The sequence below is a fragment of the Scleropages formosus genome, chromosome 5 (assembly GCF_900964775.1).
Source record: "Scleropages formosus chromosome 5, fSclFor1.1, whole genome shotgun sequence".
Taxonomy (NCBI): domain Eukaryota; kingdom Metazoa; phylum Chordata; class Actinopteri; order Osteoglossiformes; family Osteoglossidae; genus Scleropages; species Scleropages formosus.
Genome location: NC_041810.1, coordinates 27,713,004 through 27,736,283, shown reverse-complemented (window position 1 = coordinate 27,736,283; position 23,280 = coordinate 27,713,004).

The window sequence follows — 23,280 nt, the reverse complement described above, 5'->3', positions numbered from 1 at the left end:
AGGAGGTTATTACCTCAGAGTCAGCTGTGCTTTTGCTTGGCCACACTCACGCCTCCATCCTTAGTGCTGTCAGAAACTCGGAAATTGATGTTTCTTTCAAGCTGCTATCTGCAGATGCAATGCAAACTGATTTTCCCCCTCTCCCCAGGTGCCTGCATTCTCCACTGGCGCATGAAACTTATCCGGATACACTGAGCATATCCTATTTACTGGACACAGAGTACATTTGCGAAATGTTTTTCCCAAACCTTACTGACTCCCCATTTATTCCATCATCCTTGTGGATTCAGGGTCAACCTGCACATTCTGGTTTGTCTGGAATATGAGTTGCATCCTCAAATACTTTTGTGTGTGTGAGTGTGTGTGTGCATGAAAGTCAGGGGATTTGGAGATAAACTAAAGCAAGTGAAGGGGATTCCTTAAATGGAGGGAAAAGGTGCTGGAAATCAAGAAACACAAGCCAGACGCTTGGAAGATGTTCATGTTGGGCTGATGAACCACTTAAGTAGCATTAGTGGTTAATGGGCATTTTTGTGGGCAGATCTCATCTTTCCTGGCGGAAAGAGAGAAGGAAATCTCCAAGAAGAAGTGTGAGGACTGAAGATGAGCATGTGGTGGAGTTAAAATGTAAAATGAGAAGAGAAACGGCTAAAAATGGTTACAATCAGAGGTCTATGTCATGCTCAATTTCCTCATCAGAAAGTATCTCATGATATCCCCCAGATGGGCTTCTCAAACATTTATCTCCCACAAATACCAGCAGGGGGATTTGCTTCCATGTCGCATGGTCACTTCTTGAACCTTTGAGCACAAAGAGTGTAGGTGTAGCGTCCGGACGGGAGTCCGACACGGACGCGCGTTGCTATTACGTCCAAACACAGACGAAATATATAATGACTTCACGTGCAGTGTGAGGTTAGACGTGTACGGTGAGTATTGTAAGACACTCGGTGGAAGTGAAACAAAAAACACGAGACCAGGAAACACACACGGTGTTGGAACTACGGTGAACAGTGAAACGCTAATCTGTGAGTCTGACCGCAACCCTGAGACGTGACGAAATACCGGACAGGAACGATGGACCAGGACTGAAGAACAAGAGGCAGGAACTGACGGGACGGGCACTCGGGACTGGAACATGCACACCTAGGAAACAAACTGAGGGAACAAGAGACTACCAATCGCCAACGAAGCACAAGAGAACTGCTGATTAAGAATCCGCGACTAGTTCTGCTCCGCTGGCTCCTTTTATACCTCCATGTCCTACGAGACTGTGAGGTGATAGGTAAGCGTTAACTAGCGGCACTGAGTGGCGCCGCCTCTGACCAGGAGGGGCAGTGACCCCGTGGGACGTGACAGTAGGAGGGGTAAAATGATCCAGGTTTAACAGGACTGTTTGGAAGCATCAACAGAGCAATGAAATCCCATTTAAGACCAGCGTTGGTCACATATGCAAGTGGTGCTTTGCTTAAAGCATGTTGTTGAATGCCTCACAGGAAAACAGACATGGAAAATGAGGACAAACACATTCAGTTCTGCAGCACATGTAGACATCAGATGATCGATTGGAGGAAAATCCAGGATTCAAACACGAGCAACCAAAGACGTGTTGGAAACAAGCATGATGAACTTCAACTTTTGAACACTCATCTTTTCACTCTTTTGTTCCTCATGAACTTTGCCATTGCATCCCACTGTGTTCTTAAATCCATCCATCCATCCATCTCAGATGTAATAAGCTGCTCAGAATTTTCTCATCTTTTGGGAAACTTCAGCAGCTATTGAGGCATTCTGTGAAAAAGGTATCTCTAAGACTGTTGGGTTTAAACTGAGTTATCTGTAAGTTCACACAGAGCCGCCATGTTTCAGAGGTATCACATCCTGTACAAAGTGACAAGCGAAGACACCTTGAGTTCTTCACGCATAGATGGGAGGTCTTCACCCTGTCAGCAACACCTCAGAGGTGTAGCTGTCTCAATCCTGGGATAAGACAAAATGGATACACATGTGTGGCACTGACCACCCATAGCATACTGTACATCAGAGAAAAATTACTTTTGGTTTCCCCTGAATGTAATAAACAATGGCTAGAGTCTTTTCTTTGCATTTTACACCGTGTACGGTGAAACATCTTCATGTTGGAATTCTTTTGCAAAGCTAAAATTCGCCCAAGACAGCACAGTGACAGTTCTGCTTTGTTCAGTGCACTCTTTCAAACACATTATGTCTTTCCATGGACGGCACTGTCAGCGCACTTTACTTTCTCTCTTGGGAAAAATAAAGGATGTAGGCATGCATGTCCATCAGTATTTCTTCAACTTTTAATGGCCTACCTTTTAGGAAAGACAGAAAGAAAGAAAGAAAGAAAGAAAGAAAGAAAGAAAGAAAGAAAAGGAGATGTTACAGGACTAGTTTTCAAAAGAAAAATTAACATGCTGGGCGGTGCCTGGTTGCGTTCCTCTCTCTAGGCTGACTGTGTGAGCGACGCTTAGCCTCCACCCAAGTGTGGTGTTCGTTACCACCTGCACGCTCTTTAAAGGTGCTGTCCATCCCAACGGAGGATCTTCGCCCCACCGCTGCTCCTGGCCCCTGCCCTTCCCCTGACACGGCGCCTCAATAATTCATTAAAACGCCAGGCCGCTCTTGCAGCAGAGCTTGTCAGACATTTTCAAATGCTGTCTGTTTGACATTCAGGCGAAAAGATGGCCCTAAATAATTAAAAGTAAGAAAAAAAATCAATATCTCCTGTTTTCATGTTTTTCGAACAACATGGCGAGTGCCGACTTTTCCTGAACAAACTGAGGACTCGGTCTTTTCCATTTCAGTCACACTCTGCTCAGTGACCTTGTTCTGTTAAGTCACCTAATGAAGGAAATCACAGTATTAAAATGCTGCAAATATGTGTTGCCAAGACCAGTGCAGGATAAGGTTCTCCCGGCATGCACTGGGGCATCCTCTCTATCAACACTGCCAGGCAATCCAGAGGTCAGACGCCACAATTTTTGACTGCAACTTTAGAAACTACTTTCTTGTGGAACACTCCTCTGCTTCGTTTATACTGTGTGTGTTTTATTCACATGCTGCATGATAACAATTAAACCACGAAGTGGAGGAGAGTGTCAGTCAAGTTCTCCCTCAATCGCGAACATCTTGACACCCTTCAGTCCTTGTTTTGAGACCATTAAGTGGTGACGCAAAGAGCAGCACCTCCTGCATCCACCGTCTACACGCAGCTCCTGCATTCGGTGTTTCTTGCAGTTGGCCGGTAAACAGAGCCTTTGTGACGGCTTTGCATCATTGCAGCTCCCCCAAAATCCATCTGGCAGAAGGAGGTCTTTCGAACAGCGCACACAAACATTGCATCATTCATTTAAGTGCGGAAGTGGGATTTTCATTAAAACTGCAGCACATAAAAATTTCAGAGTGCAGCCTCTAAACTGGCATGTAACAGAATGGGAAGATAAAAGCTCTTTCATATGGAAATTATGGTTATGATTAGTGCGATTGTACTTGTGACTGTGAGTTTCAGATCTCACTTCAATGGCACATCTAAGATGATATTAAATAAATCAACTGATCTGACAAAGCACTTAGAGCAATACTCCTAGCTGTCATTGCACTATCAGGTCGTAAACAGAGTGTGTGTGGGGACCGGTTGACCAGGGTAACATGAGTGAGTGAAAGAAAAATCACTCGATCAATCAATGCAGTGTGTTTTTACAGTCCACTTCAGGTAATCATGCTCTTGTCTCAAAATGAAACACCATTGACCTCAATTCTTGCTCCTGAGTACCATTGACTTGATGCAAACTCTTCTTGACCACATATATAACGTCCTTCCAGAAAGTTCTGTCATCCAGTTGTGTCCTTAGTGTTGAAAGGGTTGTGTCCATCCATCCGGCTGCTGCTTGTCCTCTCATTCTTTTATCCATTCACCTTCTCCAATCATCCCCTTCTCTTCATCTTCTCACGATGTCTCCAAAGCACAATGTCCTCAGTGTCACGATTCCTGCTCCCAATGGGAATTTGGGTTTGATTTGATCCCGCATCCAACTGCTTGTTTTCCTCACTGTCCATGGTATCCTTAAAGGTCTCCTCCAGCACCACCGTTCATAGCAGTCCATATTTTTACTGTCCTGCTTCCTCGGTGTCCGCTTCTCTCATCCATACAGTGTTCTTGACCAGAATATTAACCTCATAAATTTGCATAATTATTCCACTACTGGGGGTGTGGTGGCGCAGTGGGTTGGACCACAGTCCTGCTCCCCGGTGGGTCCAGGGTTCGAGTCCCGCTTGGGGCGCCTTGCGACGGACTGGTGTCCCGTCCTGGGTGTGTCCCCTTCCCCCTCCGGCCTTACGCCCTGTGTTGCCGGGTAGGCTCCGGTTCCCCGTGACCCCGTATGGGACAAGCGGTTCTGAAAATGTGTGTGTGTGTGTGTGTATTCCACTACTTGGGAAACCACTACTTGTCATCGTTGTTAATAAGCTTTTGCATTTTTGATGCCTATTGGTATTTCACTATAGTGCTGATTAATATGTTGCCAAAGACAACATTTTTTTTTGTGTCTTTATTTTGTCTTTGTTGTAAAATTAACAGTTTGTTTACTTTGAGTGGTATGTTAATTTAGGGAAAAGCGTTTGCTGAATGAATAAATGTGATGTCAATGTACTTGGGGTGAGGGGTTTGATTGGTTAACTCGTATTTCAGGTACTTTAACTTGAATGCAGATGCGAATGTGTCCTTAATCTTCAGCTAAAACTTCTGCCAAACTTGTTTTCCATTTGTCAAGAGAAATTAATTTCTCATACAGTTGAGTTCATGGTTCATGAGGTGATGCCGACATCACTAGCATTCATTTATGGATCAAAAGTATACAATACATTCCCTCTTACTACCATGGTAATTGCTTTTAATATGTGTTTCCACTTCATTCTTATGCTTTGTGTAGGATGTCAAAGGTAAGGTGCAGAATATAAATTATTTACCCTTTTTCATTTTTAAACAGCATTCTTATCGGAAAATATAGTATTTTAGTAGGTCCACGGGGTTCCTCGATAATGGTGACATTTGTAAATGCTCCAAATGTATTATGTGAAATCTATCAGATGAATACTTTCCACTGGTTCCATTCAGCCCAGAAAACCCCATTACTGCCACAGAATCCGCTCCTTTCCGCAGATGTGCTCCCCTTAAGCCCCCACCGCACAGTCGCAAACCCGGGTTCTGCATGGGATGCGCTGGTCGATAATAAGGTTTCCATGACAGCCGAGCGTCAACTTGTGTGAGGAAGAGCACCTTCCTCGATCGGAGCGCACACTGGCTGTCATTACACTGCTCCCGTACCGCCTCACCAGCCTTTGAACATCCATTTTCCTGTTTGGTGTGTCTCTGAGAGTGTCTGAGTGTGTTATCCCCTTAAGAAACCCAGAGCTGCCTTAATTTTCGTCAAGCCCCATCTTGGCATTCGAGTTGAAGGAGTCCTATGAGCGGTGATAATTACACACAGGAGCCAGCATTTTTCACACCGATCTGCCCTGGCAGCAGCAACGACCCCTGACTGGAAGGTTGCTGGTTTGAATCTCATTAAATAGTACTTTTGAGTACAGATGTGGAGGGAGACGGGGTGGTGCTGGGGATTTGGCCAGGGTCTCCTGTCTCTTGGGTCTGGGATTCAAGTCCTGCTTGGGGTGCCCTGCGGCGGACTGGCGTGTGTCCCCTTCAGCCTTGCACCCTGTGTTGCTGGGTTAGGCTCCGGGTCGCCGCGACCCCACACGGGACAAGCAGTTGTAGACAGCGTGTGTGTGAGAGCAGACGGAAGCAGGTATCGCACTGGTCAGGAATAAAAGCCAGAAAGAGTAAGGTTGGGGCGTATGGCTTTGGAAAGGCCCTGCTGTTGGATCCTTGAAGTGTTCAACGCCATTGCTCCAGCAAACCTGCCTATACCTTTGTACATTATTGCATTGATACAGATTTAATTGCCAACGTAATTCCGTCAGATTTATAGAAGTAAAGAGGAAAAAAAGAGTGCATGCCATGATATAGATCTTTTGTCATGTTCAAAGATATGAAGAAATTACTGGAAAGGGAGGGAAGCACCTATTGTATGTTTTGAAGGCTCATATATATTAATGAAGTAGTTTTGCAGCAGGAACTGATAATGCTTTATATAACGTGGGCAAGAAGGAAAGAATCACGAGGGAAAGGCTCCCCTGAATGAAAAGGACTTGTGTAACAACCCAGCAAATGCGGAAGTGTATGTATTTTAGCAGAGGACAAGAAGGAATACTGTGAAAAAGCTGTGGTCATTGCTTTAACCCCTTCATTACTGCGTCCATTTGTTCACTGGAACCTTCAGTCTGATATTTTTTATAGGACCATTTTTTTTTTTTTAAATTTTAAAAATTTAAAAAATGAAAAACAAAAAAGAAACAAAGAAAGCACCAACAGCAAGTAGCACTGGGCTACAGTGACATAAAAACAGAGACATGCTTTGAATACATCCAAACATATATGTCCTTGTATATAATATAATTTTAAATGTCTTCAAAAGTCCACATTTTTTCCCAGAGGCAAATAAATCATACCTTGTCAAATATAGTATTCTTATAGAGCGAACATTCAGGTATGGACCACAATAACAAAATATTACTACAAAATTAGTACTAAATCTAAAAGAAATAATTATAACAGAGATCCTAATAAGTGTTACATTTATTTTTCAAAATATAAATGCTTCTATTTATGTATAAAACTATATATATACTGTATATATGCAAAACAAAATTATACATAAGTATGCGTAAATACTGAGATATTACATGCAAAACTCATTGCTTGAATGTTGGTAACACACGAGCGCAGTGTATAACTCTGGGAAGTAAAGAAAAAAAATTATTAAATTACGTTTGTAAAATTTCATCTTGCTCCATTCATTGACTTCTGCCTGGTCAAAAGTAGGCGACGATGTTCCACCACCTTCACCTTTACTCTCTGGTGATGACCTGAGGATATCTCCTGGAGCGGCTGTTGGCATGACAGAAAACTTCCATAGCTGATGGTGTAGAAAAGAACGTAGAACATCAAGAGGTAAAACCAAGTCCAGTCCAGGTTTGTGCACCTGCCTGTTTTCAGAGCACTTTGTTTCCTCAAACCAGAAACCCTGAAATTACTTCCCCGCGGAGTCACTGTGTCCCATTTTCCCAGTTAGAAAATAACATGAGCAGAGCTGCAGTGTTTGCTGCTCGTATTTCACACAAAAACCACAGGTGAGGCTCTTTATTACACGGTATTACATGGTGACAGCGGATGACTTGAGGGCTTTGGCAATACGCTGTCACTGTCATTGCAGAAGAACGTGGAGTTTGTTACAAACACATTGTGGCCGACAAAGGGCTGAGAAATCCATCAATCAGTGAATCAATTTGGCCACAATAAGTCGAACGGAAGAACGAGACCCAAGGAGTCAACATGAATCCTTAGATGAGTGTGAAGAAGAACACAGGAGCGCCACGGGATGCGTGCCGGCCGGGCAGTGAACACCCCACACTGTGATGGCAGTAGAATGTTCCTCAACCGTCTTCTCCTCTCTGGTGTAAAACATCTTGAACAAAAGGTTCTTCTTCTTCTTCTTCTTCTTCTTCTTCTTCTTCTTCTTCTTCTTCTTCTTCTTCTTCTTCTTCTTATTATTATTATTATTATTATTATTATTATATATTCTATTTCCATAGACTATACAACCCTAAACTCAAACTTGAGATAAAACCAGCAATTTAGCCCCTCACCCATGACCTTCAACTATGTCCTCTGTCAAGAGAAGGGATTAGTTTTAATACTAGCTGAAAATGTGTGAAATCTGAAGAACTGTAATAACAATAATAATAATAATAATAATAATAATAATAATCTTTCTGGCTGTTCCCTGGATCAGGACAAAGGAGGCCAGCATGGATCTAATGGCTCACAGTCTACAGGAGATGCACTGAAGACTCAGATCACTCGCTGCCATCCATATTAATCATCTTTTTTATGTCGAAAAAGACATTTATCTGGAGTGTGTCTTTCAAAAACCCCTTATGAAGAAAAAATCAAGGCTCTTGTTTACCCCGCCCGGTATGGGGTCACCGGGGCCCCACCCTGGAGCCAGGCCTGGGGGGGGGGGGCTCGCATGCGAGCGCCTGGTGGCCAGGTTTATGCCCACGGGGCCTGGCCGGGCTCACCCCGAAGCCATGACGTGGAGCCGCTCTTCGGTGGGCTCACCACCTGCCGGAGAAACCGTAAGGGGCTGGTGCATTGTGATTTGGGCGGTGGTCGGGGCCGAATGCCTCGGGAGCCAACTCTGGTTTTTGGGACTTGGAATGTCACCTCACTGAGCTGGTGCAGGAAGTTGAGATACACCGTCTAGATATAGTCGGGCTCACTTCCACTCACAGCTTGGGTTCTGGAACCACTCTTCTCAATCAAGGGTGGATTCTCCACTATTCTGGCGTTGCCCAAGGTGAGAGGCGGCGGGCGGGTGTGGGCTTATTAATAGCCCCCCAGTTCAGCCGCCATGTGTTGGAGTCTACCCCGGTGAATGAGAGGGTCATCTCCCTACGCTTTCGGGTCAGGGAACGGTCTCTCACTGTCATTTGTGCTTATGCGCCTAGCGGCAGTGTAGAGTACCCGGCCTTTTTAGGGTCCCTGGGGGGCGTGCTGGAAAGCGCTCCCACTGGGGACTCTGTCGTTCTACTGGGGGACTTTAACACCCATGTGGGCAGCGACAGTGATTCCTGGAGGGGTGTGATTGGGAGGAACGGCCTCCCTGATCTGAACCCGAGCGGTGAGTTGTTATTGGATTTCTGTGCTAGTCGCGGTTTATCCATAACGAACACCATGTACATGCATAAGGGTGTCCATCAGTGCACTTGGCATCAGGACACCCTAGGTCGGAGGTCGATGATCGACTTTGTAGTCGTTTTTTCTGACCTTCTGCCATATGTCTTGGACACTCGGGTGAAGAGAGGGGCTGAGCTGTCAACTGATCACTACCTGGTGGTGAGTTGGATTCGATGGCGGGGGAAAAAGCTGGACAGACCTGGCAGGCCCAAACGCATAGTGAGGGTCTGTTGGGAACGTTTGGCGGAGGCCCCTGTCAGAGAGGTCTTCAACTCCCACCTCCGACAGAGCTTCAACCAGGTCCCGAGGGAGGTGGGCGACATCGAGTCTGAATGGACTATGTTCCGCGCCTCCATTGTCGGGGCGGCGGTTCGGAGCTGCGGCCATAAGGTCTCCGGCGCCTGTCGCGGCGGCAATCCCCGAACACGGTGGTGGACACCGGAAGTAAGGGATGCCGTCAAGCTGAAGAAGGAGTTCTATTGGGCCTGGCTGGCTCATGGGACTCCTGAAGCAGCTGACAGGTACCGACGGGCCAAACGGAGCGCGGCTCTGGCAGTCGCCGCGGCAAAAACTTGGGCTTGGGAGGAGTTCGGTGAGGCCATGGAGGAAGACTTTCGCTCGGCCTCAAAGAGATTCTGGCAAACCGTCCGGCGACTCAGAGGGGGGAAGCGGTGTTCCACGAACACTGTTTACAGTGGAAGTGGTGCGCTGCTGACCTCAGCTGAGGATGTCCTCGGGCGGTGGAAGGAGTACTTTGAGGATCTCCTCAATCCCTCCGACACGCCTTCCGTAGAGGAAGCTGAGGCTGGGGACTTGGAGGGGGACTCGTCCATTACCCTGGCTGAAGTTGCTGAGGTAGTCAAAAAACTCCTCGGTGGCAAGGCTCCGGGGGTGGATGAGATCCGCCCCGAGTTTCTCAAGTCTCTGGATGTTGTGGGGCTGTCTTGGCTGACACGCCTCTGCAGCATCGCGTGGAGTTCGGGAACGGTGCCTCTGGACTGGCAGACCGGGGTGGTGGTCCCTCTTTTTAAGAAGGGGGACCGGAGATTGTGTTCCAACTACAGGGGGATCACACTCCTTAGCCTCCCTGGGAAAGTCTATGCCAGGGTACTGGAAAGGAGAATCCGACCGATAGTCGAACCTCGGATTCAGGAGGAGCAATGCGGTTTTCGCCCTGGCCGTGGAACACTGGACCAGCTCTATACCCTCACTAGGGTGCTGGAGGGTTCGTGGGAGTTTGCCCAACCAGTCCATATGTGTTTTGTGGACCTGGAGAAGGCATTCGACCGTGTCCCTCGTGGCATCCTGTGGGGGGTACTTCGGGATTATGGGGTTCGGGGCTCGTTGCTACGGGCTGTTCGTTCCCTGTATGACCGGAGCAGGAGCTTGGTTCGCATTGCCGGCAGTAAGTCAGATCTGTTCCCGGTGCATGTTGGACTCCGCCAGGGCTGCCCTTTGTCACCGATTCTGTTCATTATCTTTATGGACAGAATTTCTAGGCGCAGTCAGGGAACGGAGGGTGTCTGTTTTGGTGGCCGCGAGATCTCGTCTCTGCTTTTTGCGGACGATGTGGTCCTGTTGGCTTCATCAAGTCAAGACTTGCAGCGTGCACTGGGGAGGTTTGCAGCTGAGTGCGAAGCGGCGGGGATGAGAATCAGCACCTCCAAATCCGAGGCCATGGTTCTCAGTCGGAAAAAGGTGGATTGCCCCCTCCGGGTTAGGGGGGAGTTGCTCCCTCAAGTGGAGGAGTTTAAGTATCTCGGGGTCTTGCTCACGAGTGAGGGAAAAATGGAGCGGCAGGTTGACAGACGGATCGGTGCGGCGTCCGCAGTAATGCGATCATTGTACCGGTCTGTTGTGGTGAAGAGGGAGCTGAGTCGTAAGGCGAAGCTCTCAATTTACCGGTCGATCTACGTTCCTACCCTCACCTATGGTCATGAACTCTGGATCATGACCGAAAGAATGAGATCGCGGATACAAGCGGCAGAAATGAGTTTCCTCCGCAGAGTGGCTGGGCGCACCCTTAGGGATAGGGTGAGGAGCTCAGTCACCCGGGAGGAGCTCGGAGTAGAGCCGCTGCTCCTCCGCATCGAGAGGAGCCAGTTGAGGTGGCTCGGGCATCTGTTCCGGATGCCTCCTGGACGCCTCCCTGGGGAGGTGTTCCGGCCTTGTCCCACTGGGAGGAGGCCTCGGGGCAGACCCAGGACACGTTGGAGAGACAATGTCTCCCGGCTGGCCTGGGAACGCCTTGGGGTTCCCCCAGAGGAACTGGAGGAGGTGTGCAGGGAGAGGGAAGTCTGGAGGACTCTGCTCGGACTGCTGCCCCCGCGACCCGGCCCCGGATAAGTGGAGGAAGATGGATGGATGTTTTTCCCTGACCTCCTCAAACAAAACAAGACTGAATAAAAAGTAAGGGTTCACGCATCTGCGGGAGACACAGTGAATCCGTCTCCAATGCATCTGACGGAATATATGTATCAATAAGGGCCCTGTTTACAGTGGTGCTTTCCGGAAGCGGTCATCTTAGGCAGTCGGTCAGTCCGTGATGACACTTGCACAAAGAGATGTTTCGTCATTCTAGCTGTCCTGGAGGACACCTCGTACCAGCACTGCTGTTTACAGGATTGCTCTTGCTGCTCTCCGGGGCGTTGCTCACATTTGAACCAGTGCCGACAAACACACTCAAACAAGTTCATTTGCTCACCTGGATTTTCCGAAAACTTGTGTCTTACTTGCCTTGCACTTTCACATGGTTGTCTCCTTATTATATACAATTTCCATAGGGAAAACATGGTTTAGTATTCTTAGGGTAAAAAGCACTTCAAATTCATCACCTCAAACTGATGTATGGATGAGTGACCCAGTGTAAGTAGTGTATCTAGCAGTGTAAGTCACCTTGGTGAATAAGGTGTGTGGCCTCATAACACTACATAGAGTTCATTGAAAGTCACTTTGGAGAAAAGAGTCTGGTAAGTACACACACACACACACATTTTCAGAACTGCTTGTCCCATACAGGGTCACGGAGCCTACCCGGTAACACAGGGTGTAAGGCCAAAGGGGAAGGGGACACACCCAGGACGGGACGCCAGTCCGTCACAAGGCACCCCAAGGGGGACTCAAACCCCAGACCCACCGCAGAGCAGGACTGCGGTCCAACCCACTGCGCCACCGCAATGGGTGAGTCTGGTAAGTAAATAAACGTAAATGTAAACTTCAAAGGACTTTATTTTATTGATGGTCTGATTTTCCTTCCCAACCTGTAATTTAGTATAAACAGTGTACAGTACATGTACAAAAAAATGATAATTTCACTAACTCCTTTCTCCAAGGTGACAAAGATTGTGCACCAAGCAACTGATTTACTCATGTAGACAGTAATTTTTACAGTTACAGCACAGGATAAGAGCCTTTATTTCAAGTACTACAGCAAGAGGTGTGATTTTAACCTCGGCTTTTACATTACAAAGCAACGTATCAAAGTACTACATCTGTGTCATCTTATAAAACAGTAGATGAATACCATCCATCCATCCATCCATCCATCCAATGTCACTAACCACAGGGCAGAAGTCTGTTCCAGAAGTGGGTGCAATAAATGAATACACACACATTTTCAGAACCGCTTGTCCCATACAGGGTCATGGGGGAACTGGAGCCCACCCGGTAACACAGGGCATAGGGCTGAGGGGACACACCCAGGACAGGACACCAGTCCATCGCAAGGCACCCCAAGGGGGACTTGAACCCCAGACCCACCGGAGAGCAGGACTGTGGTCCAACCCACTGCGCCACCGCACCCCCTGCACAATAAATGAATATTTTTATATAATTTTTTTAACACCTTTTGAATTCTTTTAAAATACACACACACACACACACACACACACACACACACACACACACACACACACACACACACACACACACACACACACACACACTTTCAGAACCGCTTATCCCATACAGGGTCACGGGGAACCGGAGCCTACCCAGCAACACAGGGCGTAAGGTCGGAGGGGGAGGGGACACACCCAGGATGGGATGCCAGTCCATCGCAAGGCACCCCAAGGGGGACTTGAACCCCAGACCCACCCAAGAGCAGGACTGTGGTCCAACCCACTGCGCCACCACACCCCCTGCACAGTAAATGAATACTTTCATATAATTTTTTTAACACCTTTTGAATTCTTTTAAAATAGGAGTAGCTCAATTTATAGTACTTTTGTACTAATACTTAATTGACGAAATATTACAGATTTGTTGTGGCTTTTCCACATTAAAAATCTTCCTAAATGATGAAATTCCTTTCCACAGATAGGTAGATGGGATTGTATATTCACAAAGGCCTTTAAATACTTTAATATTTCACCCAGAAAGTGCATACAGTGGCATGCTAATGCTTCCTGCAATTACGCCTATATTTGTGCCCAGTAAGCCGAGGCGTGGATGCTGTGGGAATTAAAGCTGGGAAGAGAAATCAACCAAATGCATGCTGGTCAATGACAAGAAAAAGCAATTAAGTCCACGAGTCATGTACGCTCTAGTTTTTACCATAGTATGACAGTTAAAGGAAAAAAATATTACTGAGTTTGCAAATTGGATATGTCCTTGTTACCCCGACATGGAGTTAATCTGCATACTGTGCATTGGGATAAGGCCTCTCTGACACACCAAACACCAAGATGGGCTTCATGCAAATGAGCTTGTATTGTATCCACGCAGTGTTAGTGGTGGTGCTCTTTCTTGTTGCGTAATGGACATACACTGTGTGTGTACATGTGTGTCTTTGACAAGCCTCTTTCTGTGCATACTTTACACAGAACGATTACATCTCCTGTCCTGTGTCGGCTGGAGGAGCTCGGCTCATGAATCATCCTCGAATATGTAATTCGGCTCCCTCTAAACATAGATTGCTACGTGTTCTCCAGAGAACAGGACAGAGCGGGGTGGTCGTAGAAAAAAACGCATTAACGTGCTTTGTTAGTTACTTATTTAGCTGACCATTTCCTCCAAAGCAGCTTACAATGAGTCACCCATTTACACAGCTGCATAATTTTTACTGTATCACTTCAGAGTAAGAACCTTGATGAAGGGTGCTACAGCAGAAGTGGAGATTTGAATCCAGGTCCTTTGTCTCCAAAGCAACAGCTCTAACCACTTCTACTCCAGCAGCACGTTCAGTCTCCAGCTAATAACCAGTCGGTCTCCAAGCCGTCCATCTCCGGTCTGCCTCCCAATGATCTCACGGTGGCGGGCAGCGCTGCTGGGAGAGGAGCCGCAAAGCCAGAGGTATAAATGATTAATTTGCTTTCAGCAAATACCTGGGCGCCTCCCCCATGGAGCAATGCTGTAAATTATATCACACAGTAAGAAAGCAGGATTTTTCTTCCTGGTTTCTGGCTCACAGGAAGATGTTCTGGCCCTGCTTTGGCTCTGGCACAGACAGTCTCCACTGAGACAGGCATACTGTTGGGTGTTTAATTAGATGCACCGACGCATGCATTTCCAACACGTTCCATACACAGTGGAATTTGGAAACTATTATAAGTGATTAATGTTAATAGCAAAGAATTTGGATTGAAGATGAATACAAAGAAAACTGAAATGCAAATAAATAAATGCACTACTTGGAAAATGCAATCCTTAACAATGGAACTGGAATTTAAAACGTTGAATCATACAAATACCTGGAAGCTTTAGGTTCTGAAAATGGTAGCTCTGTAAGGAGATCAGGTCAAGAGCAGCGCAGGCACAATCAGTCTATAATAACCTTAAGAAAGACTTTAATACTGTTACAATTTACATTTCTCAAGAAGATGGGGAATACTGAAATTATGCATTTGGTCAATTTTGAATGGCTCTGAATCATGGTCAACAGCAAAGGGTGAAAGAAGGATGTCCTCTTTTGAAATGTGGAGCAAGAGAAGGATGTCAGTGCTACCATGGACTGAAGAAGTAAGAAGTGATAGTTAGTTCAAGAATAGGTTGACAAAAAAACAACCTTCTCAACAGAGAAGCAAATAAAGAAAAGCAGTTATTGTGGATATCAAAAAATGATGAAATGTTTCCCTTGGATGGGGCTGTGGTGGTGCAGTGGGTTGGACCTCAGTCCTGCTCTCCGGTGGGTCTGGGGTTTGAGTCCCACTTGGGGTGCCTTGCGATGGACTGGTGTCCCGTCCTGGGTGTGTCCCCTCCCCCTCTGGCCTTACGCCCTGTGTTACTGGGTTGGCTCCGGTTCCCCGTGACCCCGTATGGGATAAGCGGTTCTGAAAATGTGTGTGTGTGTGTGTGTGTGTGTGTGTGTGTGTGTGTGTGTTTCCCTTGGTCTTGAAGGGCAAGATAGAATAAAAACGAGGAAGTGCCAGAAGGTGAATGCAACACATTGGCAGCATGAATGGACAAAATCTAGCAGTGGACAGATCGCAGGGGTTGAGGGACACTTCTTGAGTGTTCATGAGATCAAAAAGTGTGGTTGCACATCTCAGTATTGACGAAGTCACCTGAGAAATTGGTCAAGTACTTCAGCTACTGGGAGAGCAGAACTAGGAGAACCATCTGGAGTTGAGATCAGCCCTAACTGGTTTGCTCAGTTGCTGAGGCAGATCTTTACTTCACTGGTCCTTGATCTCATGTCCTTTAGCTGCAGCTGGTTGGTGTCACATCTTCCAGTTTGTCGCTCCAACGGCACCAGTTGGGATGGTGCCACAAGCAGCCTGGCGACCAAACAACATGAACCCATAGGTGAGTAACGAAAACCCCACAATGAATTGTGGGCTAATTATCTTGAATCCAAAATGGATAAAAAATTAAGTGCATTTCAATATATTTGGAAGTGAGGCTGGTCCCTTCTTGGACGCAATCAAGTCAAGACAGATTAGAAGGGAAGAAGATGCAACAAAATGAATCACTCGTTTCCCCGTCTCCAATACCTCGCTCGTGATGAAGCAGGCTATTCAGAGGAAAATGTTTTAATGAGCGATAATCACATTTTGATGAACTTGATTAATCATTCTTCCCTGATTAAGAGGTCCCTGTCTTTAGGAGTTAGTGTGTATGAAACGGTCGATGGTGTCTCTCTCCTCTGCTCATCCTACCATGGGCTATGAAACCCCTTGGAAATAAGACTCTTCTGGTGTTAACGGCGTTGGGTGGAGCATAGGAATGACTGCGCAGAAGGAGCAGGATTGCCCTGAGCACGGAGTGGCTCCGCGAATAGTGGAGGACCACTGATTGACAGCCAGGCTATTACTCCGGCTCCTCAGCCTGTACAGAGGCAGAAAATGATAATGGAAAAACAAATTACAGAGGAGCGAGAAGGGTGATGGTGTCATCGCAGGTACATAGTCGCCGGCATTATTAGTCCTTTATTGCCCGATTGTGCTTCCGAGAGTGTTCCCGTACAGCCAGCTGTGTCAGCAAGGGCCCATCGGGATGTTCCTACCTTATTTCACTGGAGAAGGTTTTCCTAGTTGCTTCAGCAACAATAATTATATTAGTAGTAAATGTAGTGCATGAAAGGTAGTGAATATATAATAACACGTAATGTAAGGTTATGAGTGGACATAAACATATCTGTATTTTTTCTGTTCCTTTAGTTGCCTTAATTACTTTCCTTTTGGTTAGGGTTCCTACTGAACTAGAAAAGCTAGCAATCACAGAGTCATGAAGGAGCCAGTGGTTCCAATCTCCTTTAACTCATAGGCTGAGTCCCCAGACATAATGCACACAAAGAAACACAATGACAGGGGCTGGAACGTTGCAGCTGAGTGCTATAGATGAGAGTCTGATTCTCATAGATCAGATCTGGACCATGATAGATGACAGTTAGAACACAATGTGTGAGAGTTGGACCACCATAGGTGATAGCCTGGTCATCAGAGATGAGAGTTTGGTCACCAAAGGTAAGAGTTCTATCATGATAAATGAGGAAATTGCAATGGAGCACAATAGGTGAAATCTAGACCATCACTAATGAGAGTTGGCACACCATAGATGAGAGTTGGATAGAGCTGGATGTCCAGAGATATGCTTTGATAGCAGCATTGCCTCAAACTCCAGACCAGCAGTAGCTTTCCACAGTTGTTGAACCTACCTGACTGTGGACCTCACTGCAGATCCCTGCTGACTTGTATGGCTGGTTTAAGGGAGCTCCATTCCGTTCACATTTCAAAATCCATCAAGTGGCTGTCCAGAGCTCAACAGAAGATACCACGGGAAATTTGGCAGACACAACTGCACTGATGTTTCAGATGGATAATTCCAGAATTTCTCAACAGCTACAACTTTAACAATAACATGTATTGATGATTCTCATTTGGATATGTAGCCTACATATCTTAACAGTATAGGTAGTCATTCATAATGAATCATGAATCAATGGAATACAAGCCCAACATTACTTGTCCTCAGAAAAAATCATGGTGTAAATTGTGCTCTATTGCATCATGCGTTAATAGATTTTAATTTATGAGTTTGTGGGTTGAGGTTGATCCTTAATGATGAAAAAAGAGTAAAAATCCTGCAGGTGATGGTGGCACTTGTGTGACGCCCACACGCTCGCTCACCGTTACAACACCAAAGCAGTAAAACACTGGCATGGCCTAAAAACATTTCCACAGTGTGCTGTAGGTGATACAAGGGCTCCCCTACCTCGTCAGCCCCCAGAACCCTCCTTGGGGCAAACGCCGTAGACGAGGTACACCAGTGCATTGGTATTCCTCTAGCTGAGTGCGATGCTGTGGATCCTGCCGCCGGCAAAATGTCTCCTCATCTGCCTCGATTGGCATCCTCATTTGCATATCTGCATCCCTTAAAATGGTATCATGTGGGCTGCTAGCCTAGCCATGGTCACAGACACTTGGCTCCCTGTGAAGGCCACCTACGTCCCCTCTGTACCGCTACACATCGACCAGCAAATGCATAATGAGGAGACTGCTGGGAAATGGCTAAGTGTGTTTCCAAAGCAGAAACTTCAAAATGGACCAATTTGGATTCTGAACAATCACAACATCATCACCACATAGTGTTGTGTGCACTTGGAGCGCAAGGGAGGTGGTTTGAATCGCTGCTCGACTCACAGACCCACGCCTGGATTCTTTCAAATAATTTGTTAAAAGTCAAGAAGAGACTCCACTGACCGCGAAGGGACTTTAACCCTCGGTCTTCTGATCCAAAGTCAAACACCTTATCTATTAGGCCACACGGTCTACTATTTGCATCAAGTTGTATGGTAATTGGGGGTTCGGTGGCGCAGTGGGTTGGACCACAGTCCTGCTCTCCGGTGGGTCTGGGGTTTGAGTCCTGCTTGGGGTGCCTTGCGAGGGACTGGCGTCCTGTCCTGGGTGTGTCCCCTCCCCCTTTGGCCTTACGCCCTGTGTTACCAGGTAGGCTCCGGTTCCCCGTGACCCTGTATGAGACAAGCGGTTCTGAAGGTGTGTGTGTGTGTGTGTGTGTGGTAATTTTGAAATACATCATCCAGTGATTCATTTTCATAAACTGTCTAATCATGACTTTTGTGTGTTCCAAAGCCAATTCCAGGAAGCAAAGAGTAGCAGGAGGGAGATTCAAACCTATCTATCTATCTAGCTATCTATCTATCCAATGTCTTACAAAAGGACATTTCATTTACTTAAATAGACCATCTGGGACCCCTTCCACTCACCTTGTGCTTCCAGGATACACTCTGGACCACCATGATCCAGCACTGGTGTCATTAATAATGGATGTATAAATATACCATATGGCCCCCAAACCCCTCAGCATTCATCGCTGCATCAAACCATTTTTTCCAGCAATTTTTTTCCACAACATTGTCAAATTAGTGGACTCTGGATGATCATTTGGAAAGCAGCGGCAGCGGGGGAACTTGCTGCTCATGGCAATCACGGCCGCCAATGTCCATCAGAGAACGGCCCCTGTTAACACACCAGCTCATTTTCCTGGTTTGGCCGTCTTACTGTCAGACTGTGGATAGGAAACTGGACTGGGGAGGTGATACAGGCGTGACAATCCCAGGCGGACTCCCTTCCACCCAGCGGTGCACACGTGTGTCTGATGCCTCTTTCTTCCGCTGAGAAAAACAACACATCAGCTTTTCAGGTGTGCCGAGTTCTACCGCACCGCACATGTTCACTCTTGACACATTACTCACCTTAACCAGGATGCTGACAAGTGGAACGAGGGATTTGTCATTTTGATGAACACAGAGCAAATAATTGACTATGATAATATGTATGAATCTGAGTAATCATTCATTAGTATTCAACATTTCAAAAGAGATAAAAAATAAAAATAAACAGTTTGTGCAAATGTGTTTGGATATTGATTTTTTAGGCGGCGTCTGATGGCACTCAGCCACACAGAGACGTCTCTATCAGCTAATAATGAAAACTGCGTGAGGCAATTCTTCCTGCAGGTGTGCATGGGCACCATCAGGGAGTGCAGCGGTAAGAGTTACAGCTTTTATAGTCAAAGAAGTTGGGTTTAACTCCCTTACCCTGCTGCAGCACCCTTTTTGAGCGTGCTTACCCTGGCTTGAAACAGTAAAAATTACCCAGCTGCATAAATCACTGTAAGTAGCTTAATCACATAAATCACGTCAGACAAAAGTGTCGTTACATAGATGCAGCTGGAACGTTTGTCTTATACTTAATGATTCTGGAGAAATTCTCAACGAGCTGAATGTCATTTCCAGTTCAGTTGCACAGGGGGCTCATCTTGCCAACGTCTGGACCACGCAGCTGTGTAAACAGGTAAATCACAGTAAGCAGCTTAGTGTAACAAACACTGTAAGTCGCTTTTGAGAAGAGTGTCAGATAAACTAATTCATTTTCTCTCACCTGACAGTAATAATTACGTCATAAAAGTGAAATCCGACTGCACTTCCAACTCTTTCACTGAAACAACCCTTATAAGGCACATGGAGGCATGCTCACAGAACCCCTTCACACGGCCAGACGTCTTCACTGTTGATGAAAAGTGGTTGTTGAGTTGGTTAATTGGCTAATTACATCCCTAAAGGGTACAACAGCAGGACCCCTCCGCACCCTGCTGCCTCTGAGCCCAAAGGAAACTGCACGGAGTAGCAAGATGCACCGACCGCGTCTGCAGTCGCCCATTAAGAACACCATAGGGGGTTTGCTTCTTGGCAGTATCCCTCCTCTACCCAACCACTAATTCGGTCAAAAGGAGACGCTACGTTCTTGCGCTCCAGCTTGACTTCGGTTTGCAAGGTTTTCTTGAGCCGCTTCTCCGAAGCCTCGTCTCTTGGCCTGTCTTGGCCCGTCTTGCTACAAACACTAATTTGCCCTGGGAATCCAGTTAAAAGCGGAGTGTGGTACATAAGGAAATGGAAGAACGATGTAGTGGAGCACCCCGCATGGCCTCGGTTTGACAGGAAAAGCAGCGGGCGACCCGTCTCGAGGGCCTCGGTAACCTGCGGAGGCTCCGTTCCAAAGTTTAATTATCACAGTTAGGCTCATTATTCTCCTAAACAAATGATGCTCTCCTTCTTTTCGTGCTTGTTACCAACCCCCCTTGCAGTAATAATGTTTTAATGAGGGTGCTGCTATATTTCTCTTTGTTCGAACGTAAAGCTTCAGTAATGACACCAAAGGGTTTCAGGCCCTAATTTGCATTGAGACCAAAAGGTTGCGGTTTCAGGTCCCTGATGCAAGGACAACGAGAGGGCTTTGGAAACAAGTGTTCACTTGGGGTTCTTCTCTCCAACAGGTACTTATCCTGAAATAATGCGCTAAATGGATAAAGAGTAAAAGTGGCTTTGCATAAAAGCATCTGCTCACCGACTATAACGTAACGGTTCCAAACCCAGGAGAAAGGCACTTAACCCAAATAGTTTTAATAATATTTAAAGCTTTTTAAGTCTCTTGGGGGAAAAATAATCCCCAGAAAATAGCGAACATTGTGATCCGACTCATTGTTTCTTCTTCAGCCTTTTATTCCACCAAGAAACGAAATGAGAAATGAATAATACCGAGTGTATAAGTTAACACTTATTTGCATGAACATCATTTTATTCACTGTGACACCACTTTGTAGGATTTCCTGCTTTTCGAATTGGCCAGAAGAAAAAGGAAATACAGCAGAAACGTGTCAGATGCAGAACGAACCCGACCGAATGTGATGTTATTTATGACATACCGTGATATACGAGGTCAGGTGTATAAACTCATGACGGCATAATTGCGTAAGAAGTCTTGCTTTCATTTCTTAAAAATAATATAAATAATTAAATAATAAAAATGACAAGTCCTCCTTGTTTTCTTTAATCCAGTACGCGTACGTGCACACACACACAAATGAATAAAACATATCTCATGTAAATGAAGGAGAAGGAGCTGAAATGGCCGAGTGTCGATAAGCGCAGCTCAGGGCCTTCCCGGAACGCCTCGGCGACGCACCCGACAGACATCCGTACATGGAGCCGTCTCACGTCGCTCGGCCAACGGGACGTCGCCCGTAATCCCTGACCAGCGGCGGTGACCACGGGGGGTCCTCACGCCTTCTGAAGTATCTCCTTTGTATCACCACTGGCTGCGGCATACATATGCATGCTTTTAATTACTAAATATAGGCCCATGTTGCTCCTACATTGTTATTCAAGGAAAAAAACATAATTCAGATGCAGAGGCCTCTTTAATGTGACAGCAAGTACAAAATTAAACATCTATTTAAGAGGTATTTTACCCACCATTTTGACACTGTGATCAGACAGTACATTTTCTGCAGATGAATAGGGAATATGCAGAAATCCTCCACTATGACATCAAAACTGCAGCAGTCAAAAAGCAGAGATAATTTTACCAACGCAAAATGTGAAGTGTACCCACTGTAAGTGAAAAAAAAAACCTCTTATTTTCCCACAGCCAACATTTTTTAAACATGCTACTGGGACAAGCTGCTTCAGACAATGTGTGTGTGTGTGTGCGTTACAAATTGCCAGTATTCTTAACAATGACTGTTAATCTGATGCTTTTCTCCAAATCTGCTGAAAATTGTTTACCCATTTATATAGCTGTGTGACGTGGAACCGAGGGAACCAGGACGGCTGGACACAAGTGCGGAGTCATTTGTCTGGATTCAGGGGATCAGGCAAGTTCTCGGTGTCGGGGACAGACGAATGGCCAGTCGATCGGTGCTCGGAGTCAGAGCGGGAATCCATGGGTGAGGTCAGGAGATGAAGCGAAGAGCTGGTCGATCGGCAGTTGGCGCTGAAATGAAGATCCGTGGTCGGGAAGCAAAGCAAAGGGACGGAAACCGGAGGATGAGAACTGAGAACAAGGGTTGAGTGCAAACTGGCCGTCACGAAGGAGGGCGGTTGTCTCTGATGAGATTCCACAAAGGTATGGGTGCTGAGGAGGGTCTTTTAAAGGGTGAGCAGTTAGTCAGGAACTGGAGTCAGGTGCTGTCAGTTGGGTTGTGGGTGTGAACGTGACAAGTTGGGTAATTTTTACTGTATCAACTCAGGGTAAGTACCTTGATTAATGGTACTACAACAGGATGTTGACCCTTTAACTGTCACTGGGTCAAAGTCAACTCTTGTTGACCATATATATAGAATCCTTCCAGAAAGTTCTGTCCTCCACTTGTGTCTTTAGAGTTTAAATAAGTGTGTCCATTATCACTGCGACTGAGTCCATCCATCTTTTTGCTGTTCGTCCTCTTTTTTCCTCCAACTTCTGCAATAATCATTGTCTTTTGGAGAGAATCCAGTCTCATTATGACTTTTTCAAAGTATGATAACCCCAGTCTCTTCATTTCATCCAAGGTTTGGGTTTGATTTGATCCATCTGTTTGCTTCCTGCCTGTCCTTGATGTCTATAAAAGACTCCTCCAGTTTTACAGGAGGGTCTCTCCTAATATTTTTTTTTTTTATTTATCAGACTAGTAGAGGCATTTCTATTGTTCTCTTTGAGTCCGATAACAGTGTTGCCCTTGGCGTTTCTCTTTTCTCCACTGGATCTCAACTGCTCATTGTCCTCACAAGACCACCTGAGGGACCTCAGACCTTCCAGTAAAACAGTTAGAGCTCCTTGTTTCGATATATCGCTGCGATTGTTGTCTCAGCGAGGGTCTCCAAGGTGGAGTGTGGTACAGTATTGAGATAAACTGCCATACAAAGCCTCCCCTGTTGGCTTTCCCTTCCGTGGCCCCCAGTTGTTTTCCTTTAATGCGTTGAAATTGCATCACAGTTGCTCTAAGAAAGACGTTTTGGGCTTGATACTCCTTTCTTGGCTCTGTAATCGAGTCAGTCATCACTCGACAATGTGTCTGACAAGATCTGACAAGGAGGGATGAAATTAAATTTTCTCTTAACTGGAGGAGACAGTCGTTTTGATCTCTTTTTATAAGGGAGAGCTGTGCTGCGATGGCGAGTTCCACTG